This window comes from Uloborus diversus, chromosome 4, assembly GCF_026930045.1.
Source record: "Uloborus diversus isolate 005 chromosome 4, Udiv.v.3.1, whole genome shotgun sequence".
Lineage (NCBI taxonomy): Eukaryota > Metazoa > Arthropoda > Arachnida > Araneae > Uloboridae > Uloborus > Uloborus diversus.
In genome coordinates this window covers 86,640,807-86,650,260 of record NC_072734.1, presented here as the reverse complement: position 1 = coordinate 86,650,260, position 9,454 = coordinate 86,640,807, and positions in this window count along the sequence as shown.

Below are 9,454 nucleotides of genomic sequence, written 5' to 3'. Positions count from 1 at the left end.
GTAAATCAAAGGAGTCAAATCAAGTGAGAACAAAAAGCAATGTGAATTTTCAAAAAAAAAAAAAAAAAAAAATTGAAAATATTTCTAAACTTTTTTAATACTATGTATTTGTGATGTTTCAGTAAAATTTATGCAAAATCGGAAATTCAAAAACATATGTACAGCCTGGAGCAAAGGGGTGTCAGAGAGGACATGATTCAGTTGGTTAAATTTATCGGAATGAAAGAAGTTAACGGGCTACATTTTTGTACGGAAAGTAGGACGAGGGTTCATTGTTTTAAGCTATTCATGTCTCAGACTATAACCTGGAAATTAGGGAAAATTAATACTTTAGTAGAGTTGCGTGGGCACTTGGAACAGTTTACCGGAAGAGGCAGTATAACGACAAGGAGTAGATATCTTTAAGAGGGTCATTGATCTCCATTGGGGACATATAAACTGACTAGGACCAGCCTATCTGGGCCCAGAGCCTGTTGCTGGTAGTCACATTTGTATTTGTATTATTTGGGAACATCAGCAAACTTTAGATAAATGATGAAATTATCTCATAAGGAGCAGAGCCCGATCATCCTGATATTTAACATGGGGCACATTTCTATTTCAGGCCCCCCCCCCTCCCAGGGCTGACTAAGATTTTTGAAGACACTGGGCATGAAATTCATTTTGTCCCCCCCCCCATTCCCACTCATTCTATATAACGAGAAGCTATGAAATATTTTGATAATTGCATATTAACACAACCATGCTACATTTTGCGGTACTTCATATCACAATATAGTATACCATACATTTAAAAAGTGAAAGAGATTTTGTATACAATAATTATATAAGATGTGGTTAAACTTTGCCGGTTGCAGTAAATTGTAAATGTCAAAATTATCTATGATGTAACTTTTAACAGTAAATACAAACTGAACTTGGAGTGGTTTTGGAATTTGCAAAGAAATCAAATTTTTAAGGAGAATTTTTATCAACAAAAAAAAAGATTTTTTCCTTATCTTGGCATTCGCAAAATTATCAATGATATCATTGTACTCTAGATTCTGAGTGAAATCATTGTTATTTTTAATTAGCATGATAAATTAAGGGGATTTTGGGCCCCCTTGAAATTTAAGAGGAGTTCCCTGTGCCTCGCATGCCCCTGCCGTAATCAAGCTCTGATAAGGAGCAGTCAAAAATGTACATCTCAGTATATATTTTCAATTGCGCCTTTTGAAAGTTTAATGCTGAAAGTCGATAAAATTGTGTTGCATTTTTTATTTATTTATTTTTTAAATATATTTTCGTTCTTATTTGTAAAAGTGCCTGAGTGAGGATGAAAAAAAATCAATGAATCATCAAATATAGCAAGTGTCTGCCCCCAAAATATGCAAAATATGCAAACGCGCGTCACTCAGCATTATTACACGGAATCGGAAGCTTGCAGTCTATACATCAAACCAAGCCGTCTTAGTTTTATACTGTGCTATTTCATTTTAGTTGCGGTACACATGTTAAAAGTCAATAGAATTATGGAAATTTTTAAGTATGCGTTTATGTTGATTTGTAACTGAAATTTAGTCATTACATCGATCAGACCGCAGGCATTATCATCAAAACGATGTTATTTTAAGCTTCAACCGAAATTGCAAAATGTATTCAAAGACGAATCCCCCCCCCCCCCCCCTTTTTAAGCCTAGAATTGATAATACCCCAATGGGTATTTTCTTTTTTTCTCTGATCGAAACTATTGCCCGTTTTTCACGAGAAGGCACTTAACCACGCCTTTTCGAACGCAGAGTTCCATTTTACGCGGGAGTGATCGGTAAACATATCCACGCACTTTTAAATGGTTTAACCAAACAACTCTAACTTGGGCGTGCATCCTAATGTACAAAAAAAACTTAATGTCCGTTACATCACTTGCATGTTTCTGTTTTCAGGGCCTGATTATAGCACAGGCCAACTAGGCCTGGGCCTGGGGCCCCGTCTTCCTAAGGGGCCTCAAATTTCCTAAAGAATTATGCATAATAATTACAAAAAATAATAACTTATTAATCTCCAAAAACTTCCTTAAAGGAGAATTTTTATTCATTTTGCTATTAGCAAATTTACCATGTCCCAACTATATGAGGGGCCCTGAAGGGATTCATAAATGCACATGGTTAATGATTTACGTGATTCTGGGACAGACAAAGAGGCCCCAAAAATGAATTCCGACGGGGACCAAACCTGTAACCACCGTATTCCGCTATAGAGTCTTGAAATGGCCTCCAAATTATTGTGGGCCTAGGGCCTTTTAGTTAGTCGGGCCCTGGCTGTTTTAGTTATTCTTACCATTTTAAAAACTGCTGCTTTTACAACAAAATGCTATGATCCGAATATACCTTCTGCCGAAAACAGCGAAATAGAATCATCGGATACCACGTGACGAAGGGGGAGTCAAGTACCTTCTTGTGAAAAACGGACTTTGGCTCTATTTGACTTTAATTACCGAAGATCCGATCCGAAAAAGTAGTTCTTTTCGTGGTTTTGATAGTGAAAACATACTTGCATATTTAAAATATTACTTAACAAGAAGTTCCGTCCAGAACTACACGAGTCTAGTTTCCCGTATACCAATATCAACTATCTAGTATCTGATCAATATTCTCAAAATTAGCTAAAATCTCAAATTATTTCAATCATAAAATTTTTAATATTTTAAACTGATTTCTAGAAATAAAATATGCCTCGCTCATCTTAAGAATTTGATGTGTAAAACATAAATAAACGAACAAATAAAGTAGCAGCACCTTTTAAACAAAGCAGCTAATACATTTTTTCCGCATGCTTAAATGTCGTGCTTTCGTTTCTAAATCAGTACTATTTTGTTCTTTATACTTATTGCTATTTTATTTTGATGAGTAAAGGAAGAAATTCGATTTTTAATTACATCAAAAGGTTGTGTTAAAATTCTTTTACTTAAAGCAGAAAACAAAGGCAAATAACGATTCGCAACTCCAGACCTCGAATACGCTACCTTGCGGTGATTAATAATACTAAAAAAAGGGGAAAAAATTCCATTCCACGTGTTTTCTTTGGGATAAATTACAGGCTTCAGGCAGTTTATGGTGTAATATAATTTCAGAAGAATAGAAAAGAAAGCTTTCCACAAACACGATGAAAAATTACTGTCATTCACTAAGCGTCAATGCAAGTTATAAGTTACAGCATTTGTTTGTTTTACCTTTTTCATCCGCTATTAGTCAGTGGCTGTAGCGCCCCCTACAGTTTATTGGAGTTGCGAATTGTTTCTCATAATTATTACTGACCTAAGCAACGCCGGGTATTTTTGCTTACATCATATAAAAAAAATCGTTTGTTTTTCCGCTGTTACCAAAAAATAATTTAAAAAATGAATTAATGTACTTTCAAAAATAAATAAAAACAATAAAGTGCCAATTTAAGGAAATATTTTTATTGTCGGGGAAAAAAAATCGTCTGCGCATATCTTTATGTAGAAACATAAAGGACTCCAAATTTCTCCGCCAAAAAACTGAATGTATAAATTAAATCTTTAGAGTGAAAATAAAAACAGATCATATTAACGATTATTATTTCAGAGTAAAAACACCATGGCTGCGGAGCCGGAGTCGGAGTCAATCTCATTTTGCTTTCAACAACTCTGCCAATATTTGTGTAGTTGGATTCTTTTGGGGGGATACAGGAGTTGGAGTCGGAGTCAACTTTCCAAGAGTCAGAGTCGGTCTTTTTTTATCCGTGTATAACTTTTTGACGAAGAAACGAAGTCGAAGAGCCGGAGTTCGATTAATTTTCGGGCTCAGTAGTCGGAGTAAGGTGTTCTGTTCTTGGAGTCGTCTAGAGCTATTTCTAACAAAATTTGTTCTAAGTAAATCCTTAAGTTAGGGATATTGACTTTTAGTTTTGCAGTAGGCGCTAATGTTAACGGATTTGAACTGTTCAAAATTGATCGGAAAATTGTTCAAATCAAAAAAATATATCCTACGCACCCTCTTTGAAAATTTTTTGATACAAACTTTGTTTAAAGCAAATTCCCCTCGAAGTGCAGGATTTTTATATGCCTAGTGCTCTAAATGTTATTTATTTATTTATTTATTTTAAGATGTTCAAAATCAGACGAAAAATTGTTCAAATTAAAATATGATAATGAGGTGTCCTCGCCGAAATCTTTCGAACAGAAAAAAAGGTTGTTCGAATCGAACAATTCATTCAAAAGTTATATGGGGACAGACAGACATTTTCCCCCATCTCAATACCCTACTTTTCAACTTTTAATTTTTGGATATTTCTTTAATTATATTATTTATTTTTGACTTTTTTTTTTTTTGGTTTTTCACGATATTTTAAAAATGCAGTGAGCCTTCTTTCATGCTCTTTTCATGTTTTTCTGATTTTTACAGGGAAAGTGGACTACAAAAAAAAAAAAAAAAAAAAAAAATAATTTGAATTTTGATATCTTGAATTTATATTATGTTTTTCGCAATCACGAGTGTGTGTATGTAGGCGTGTGTGTTTGTGTGTGGGGGGGTATGTGTGTTTGTGTGTAGGGGTATGTGTATGTGTGTGCAGGCATGTGTGTTTATGTCTGTGCGCTGGCATAAATGTTTGGGTAGTTGTGAATATGAATGTGTGTGTGGGGGGGTATGTGTATGTGTGTGTAGGCATTTGTGTTTGTGTCTGTGTGCAGGCATGAATGTGTGGGAGTTGTGTGTGTGTGTGTAGTGTAGTTGTGTATGTATGCGCGTGTGTGTAGGACATGGATGCAACCTGGAGACGGCTTTCGCTATAGGAGCAGCATCGTGAGGACCCGGTCGACGGTGATGATGCAGAGGGTGGCGGTGGGAATATAAAATCAAAGGACATCAAAACAATCAAATGAGAACAATAAGCAATCGTGATTGCTCAAAAAAAAAAAAAAATAATAATAATTTGAATTTTGACATTTTGAATTCAAATTGTGTATTTCGCAATCACGAGTTGCGACAGGATCCTATTCGTTGGAGTTATTGTTTCTAGAAACGGCTCCCGTCCCCCCAAGCTTGCCCCTCCTCCTAGGTGGTTACGTGTGTATAGTTGTGTGTGCGTAGGCGCGCGTGCATGCATGTGTAGGCTTGTGTGTGTGCATAGACCTGTGTGTATGCGTAGGCGTGTGTGTACCGGACATGGACGCCTCCGACCAGGAAAAGCGGATAGCTCACGACCGGGGGGACAGCCGCCGCGCCGCCTGCAGAGGCCGGTGGGCGGTGGTGCTGCAGAGCCGCTGATCTAAGCTGAAAAAGGCGCGGACCTCAAGAACGGTCAAGTGAGAACAATAAGCAATCGTGATTGTTAAAAAAAAAAAAATTAATTTGAATTTTGACGTCTTGAATTCAAATTATGTTTTTCACAATCACGAGTGTGTGTATGTAGGCGTGTGTGTTTGTGTGTGTGTGTGTGTGGAGGGTATCTGTGTTTGTTTGTAGGGGGTATGTGTATGTGTGTGTAGGCATGTGTGTTTGTGCCTGTGTGCTGGCATAAGGGTGTGGGTAGTTGTGTGTATGAATGTGTGTGTGTGTGGGGGGCATGTGTATGTGTGTAGGCATATGTGTTTGTGTCTGTGTGCAGGCATGAGTGTGTGGGTAGTTGTGTGTATGTTTTTGTGTGTGTGTATGTGTAGGTGTCTGTATGTATGTATGCGTATGTGTGTGTGTATGTGTTTGTGTGTGTGTAGTTGTGTATGTATGCAGGCGTGTAAGTGTAGGACATGGATGCAACCTGGAGACGGCTTTCGCTAGAGGAGCAGCATAGGAGCCGGTCGACGGTGATGGTGCGGAGGATGGCGGTGGGAAAATAAAATGATAGGAAGCCAAAAAAGTCAAGTGAAAGCAATAAGCAATCGTGATTGCTCAAAAAAGTGCTATGATATAAAATAAAAGCCGTGAAATAAAATCAGATAAACTTCGTTTTTTACCCGGAATAAGAGCTTAAATTTTTTTTAAATTAAACTTTTTATTTTGCTGACGTTTTCTTTTTCTTTTTTTGAAAGTCCTTTAAGGATAATTTTATGGTAACATGTTAGCTCTGTATTTGTTTAAAAGTTGCTACTACTTTATTATTTGTTCGTTTAATTAATTTTTTAAGTATCTGTTTCATCAGATAAGTTGAGCATATTTTGCTTCTAAAATTAGGTATGCTTGACATAATTTGCTGTGTTGGCTAATAAAGAGAATATTGATTATATACTAGAAAGTCGATGTTGGATACGGGAAAGTAGAATCGTTGAGCTCTTGACGGAACTTCTTGTTTATGGATGTCACCAGTAATCAGTAATGACGGGTGCGAATTTCTTCTCCATTTCCTTTCCACTTTATTTCTTGAAACAAGAAATCCAACGAGTATGGTCCTATAAGTAAGGGTTACGTTCCCCTACCCACAAGTTCGGAACTTTTTTTTTCTTTGATCGTAGCTAGAGTCCCTACGTTTTCATATAGGGACTCTAATCGTAGCGAACGACTGAAACTACGCATAGGGCAGTAGCAGACGACGTCATCCTGGTGGACAAACAAACTCCAAGTGCTGCTGACAACTAAACGTGCTGTTCACTCGGCTGTCAAAGCATCTCGTTCGCTTCCATGTTTTTACATCGTAATGCTGCGTGTGATCTAACTTTTGTTGAATTAGGTACTGTTCAACTAATTTCTTGGCATTGATGAGCATTTATTTTAATACTAGATAAGTTGAAGTGACTAATACAACCAGTATTTTGTTAACTTTATGTACAGATTCTTTTTTAGAGTGAGATTAAATTTTTGTTTACTTCACTCACCCATCCACGATGTTTACGCTATGTTGCTATTATTGTTGTTACGTTTGCGTTGCATCAAAAATTATTTGCATTCTCGACAAGTCAAAGTCACAACTTCGTTTGCCTGTAGTGTGGGTGTTATTTCTGCTTTTTTTTTTCCATCCCTTCATCATATAACTTTTTTGCCTTGTCATAAATTTTGTCAATACATTTCGTGTTACGTTTAACCACAATACGCAATGTTTAGATTCTAAAAATTTTTTTTCTAATCACTGAACCGACTTGCTCCGCGTTGTGTTGCTATTCAATTTCATGCTAAACGAACTTCGTTGCACTTTTTCCTCTCAGTAAAACTCATCACATTGAGATTAGATAAGTCAAAGTCACAAAATAAACAGTTTGCCACAAATTTTATGAACTCTCTCCCCCTCCTCCCTTTGTTTTTGGGAATTGTTTGTTTGACATTTGTTGCCTTCTATACTATTTCTTTTGCTGTGCAGTGTAGGTGTTATTTTCTGCTGCTATTAAGTTTTTCAGTGTTTCTTAAGCAATAAATTTTGATCAGACTACGGAGCCGGAGTGGGACTGATTTTGGGGTAAAGGAGTCGGAGTCGAAGGTTCTAAATTGCCGGACTCTTTCATTTCCCCTCCAACTCTACAGACCATGTTGTCAAAAATTTCCCCTTGGATTTATGCTTAAATGTTCTTTATTAAAAATTTATTATTCTTGAACGTTTGTATAGTTATGGCAATTCCCAAAAGAGGCAAAGGATATATGCTTAATACATGTTCTATCGAAAAAGAATGTAATCCGGGGACAGTCTCGCGAAAGTTTCGCCCCTGTAGCGCTTAAAAAATGTGGCTTTTAATATAAAAATTTAAGCGATCGTTTATAGGGGGCTTTAGTCCTGTTTAATGTTCAGGCACTTAATACTTTCAGTGTAACTTCCCTACTGATATTTTAATGTTACTCAGATATAAGTACTGAAAATAGATGAATAAAATTCCTTAACTGAAATGTTTTATCTATTTATAAATTTAATAGTTTATTATGTTGATCAGAACAGCTTTCCTGTTTAATTACATTGATGTGAGTCTTTTTATGTGTTCCCAGTTTTTATTTTTTTCATTACGATGGTAATTTTTTTACTACCCGATTGCAAACACTACTGCGAGCTTAATAAGCTTTTTATGATTCTCTACGGATGAGAAGTGCCAAAAAAGTTGTATCAGAAACACAAGGAATATTTTCACTAGCTGGATCATTTGTTCAGAGACAGAGTTAGTCTTTAAAATTCTGCCCTGCGAATGATCTTGTTGGTATGAAAATTTGGAAGAACTATTTGCACTTCATAAGGATGCATTGAATTTGACAACAGAAATATGAACTCTTTTCTGCAACCAAGGACGGAGTAACATAGTAGTATATTCTAAATATAAAGTTTCTCACTAAATTAGACCATATGATTACCACATAATGTATTTTTACCACATGGACAGAAATAAATTCAAACTTAGGTAATAGTTCATGGTTTGTGTTAAAATTTTAAGTTCATTTTCCTTTATCTGTGTCAACTTTTTTAACTGATTTGAAATTTAATTTGATCTAAAATGTGAATTCCATTAATGAATGTGCCACTTATTTTTATTTTGATCCCAGGTGCTGATATATAAGTCAGAGATAACTGTATTAAGTTTTCAGAATGAATAGAAAATTATGGTTTAGTGAAAACTTGATTTTACGCTTTCTGTAGAACCAGTGATGAAAAACGTTCCAAGGTGGAATACTTAAAATCAGGGCCTTGTTCAAAATCTGAACACATTGTTTAAAAATCGACTCTTATCCAATGAAGTAGGGGGGAAATGTGTAATCTTTTTACTTGTTTTTTGATACAATTTCATTTATAGCACGATTCGTTAACATTTTTTTACAAATTCACTTCTTGGTTGGCATTTACGAATGTAAATAGCTTTAGAGTTTTTGTACTTAAAATTGCTTAATCATCTTGTAGGGACATTCTCGATTATATCTTCTTTGTTTTCGTTATTATCATCAAAGGCGTTCAGTTAATCTGATCTTGAAGGAATTCGTTATTTAATGAGACGTCACGTGTCACCAACTGCTGGAATAATTTCAAGAAGGGTACCGGCAGCTCTAGTCCTCAACTGCCATGAAGGAATATTGGACGGTCAGAGGAAATCCTTCTCACAGACAAAGAAAAATTAGACAGTGCAAAAAGGATGCCAGAGCGGCTTCAAACAGCTATAAAACATTTATCTTTAAAAAAAATTCTGTGAGTCTTGTAGCTGGAAAATTATTTTGATCTGTTTGTAGAAAAACAATCATGTGGACTTTCTGAAAAAGGGTAAAGTAAATCCGGAATATTTATCGTATCAGTATTTTTCAGAGACCATCAGAATGGAGTTCCACTGTATCTGCAATTTAACTGCCCATTATGGGAGAAAAACTTTTTGATGCTTTATCATTCAAAAATCATCGAAATCAATTTAATTTTGAATGGAAGGCACAAAAATAACACATTCAAATAAAAACTTTTATTTCCAATAAAATTTCTATTGCTCCTTTTTACATACATACATATTTATACTTACACACAATGCTGTAGTTGTAGTATAATTGTTTTTTTTTACTGTAATAAATGCAAA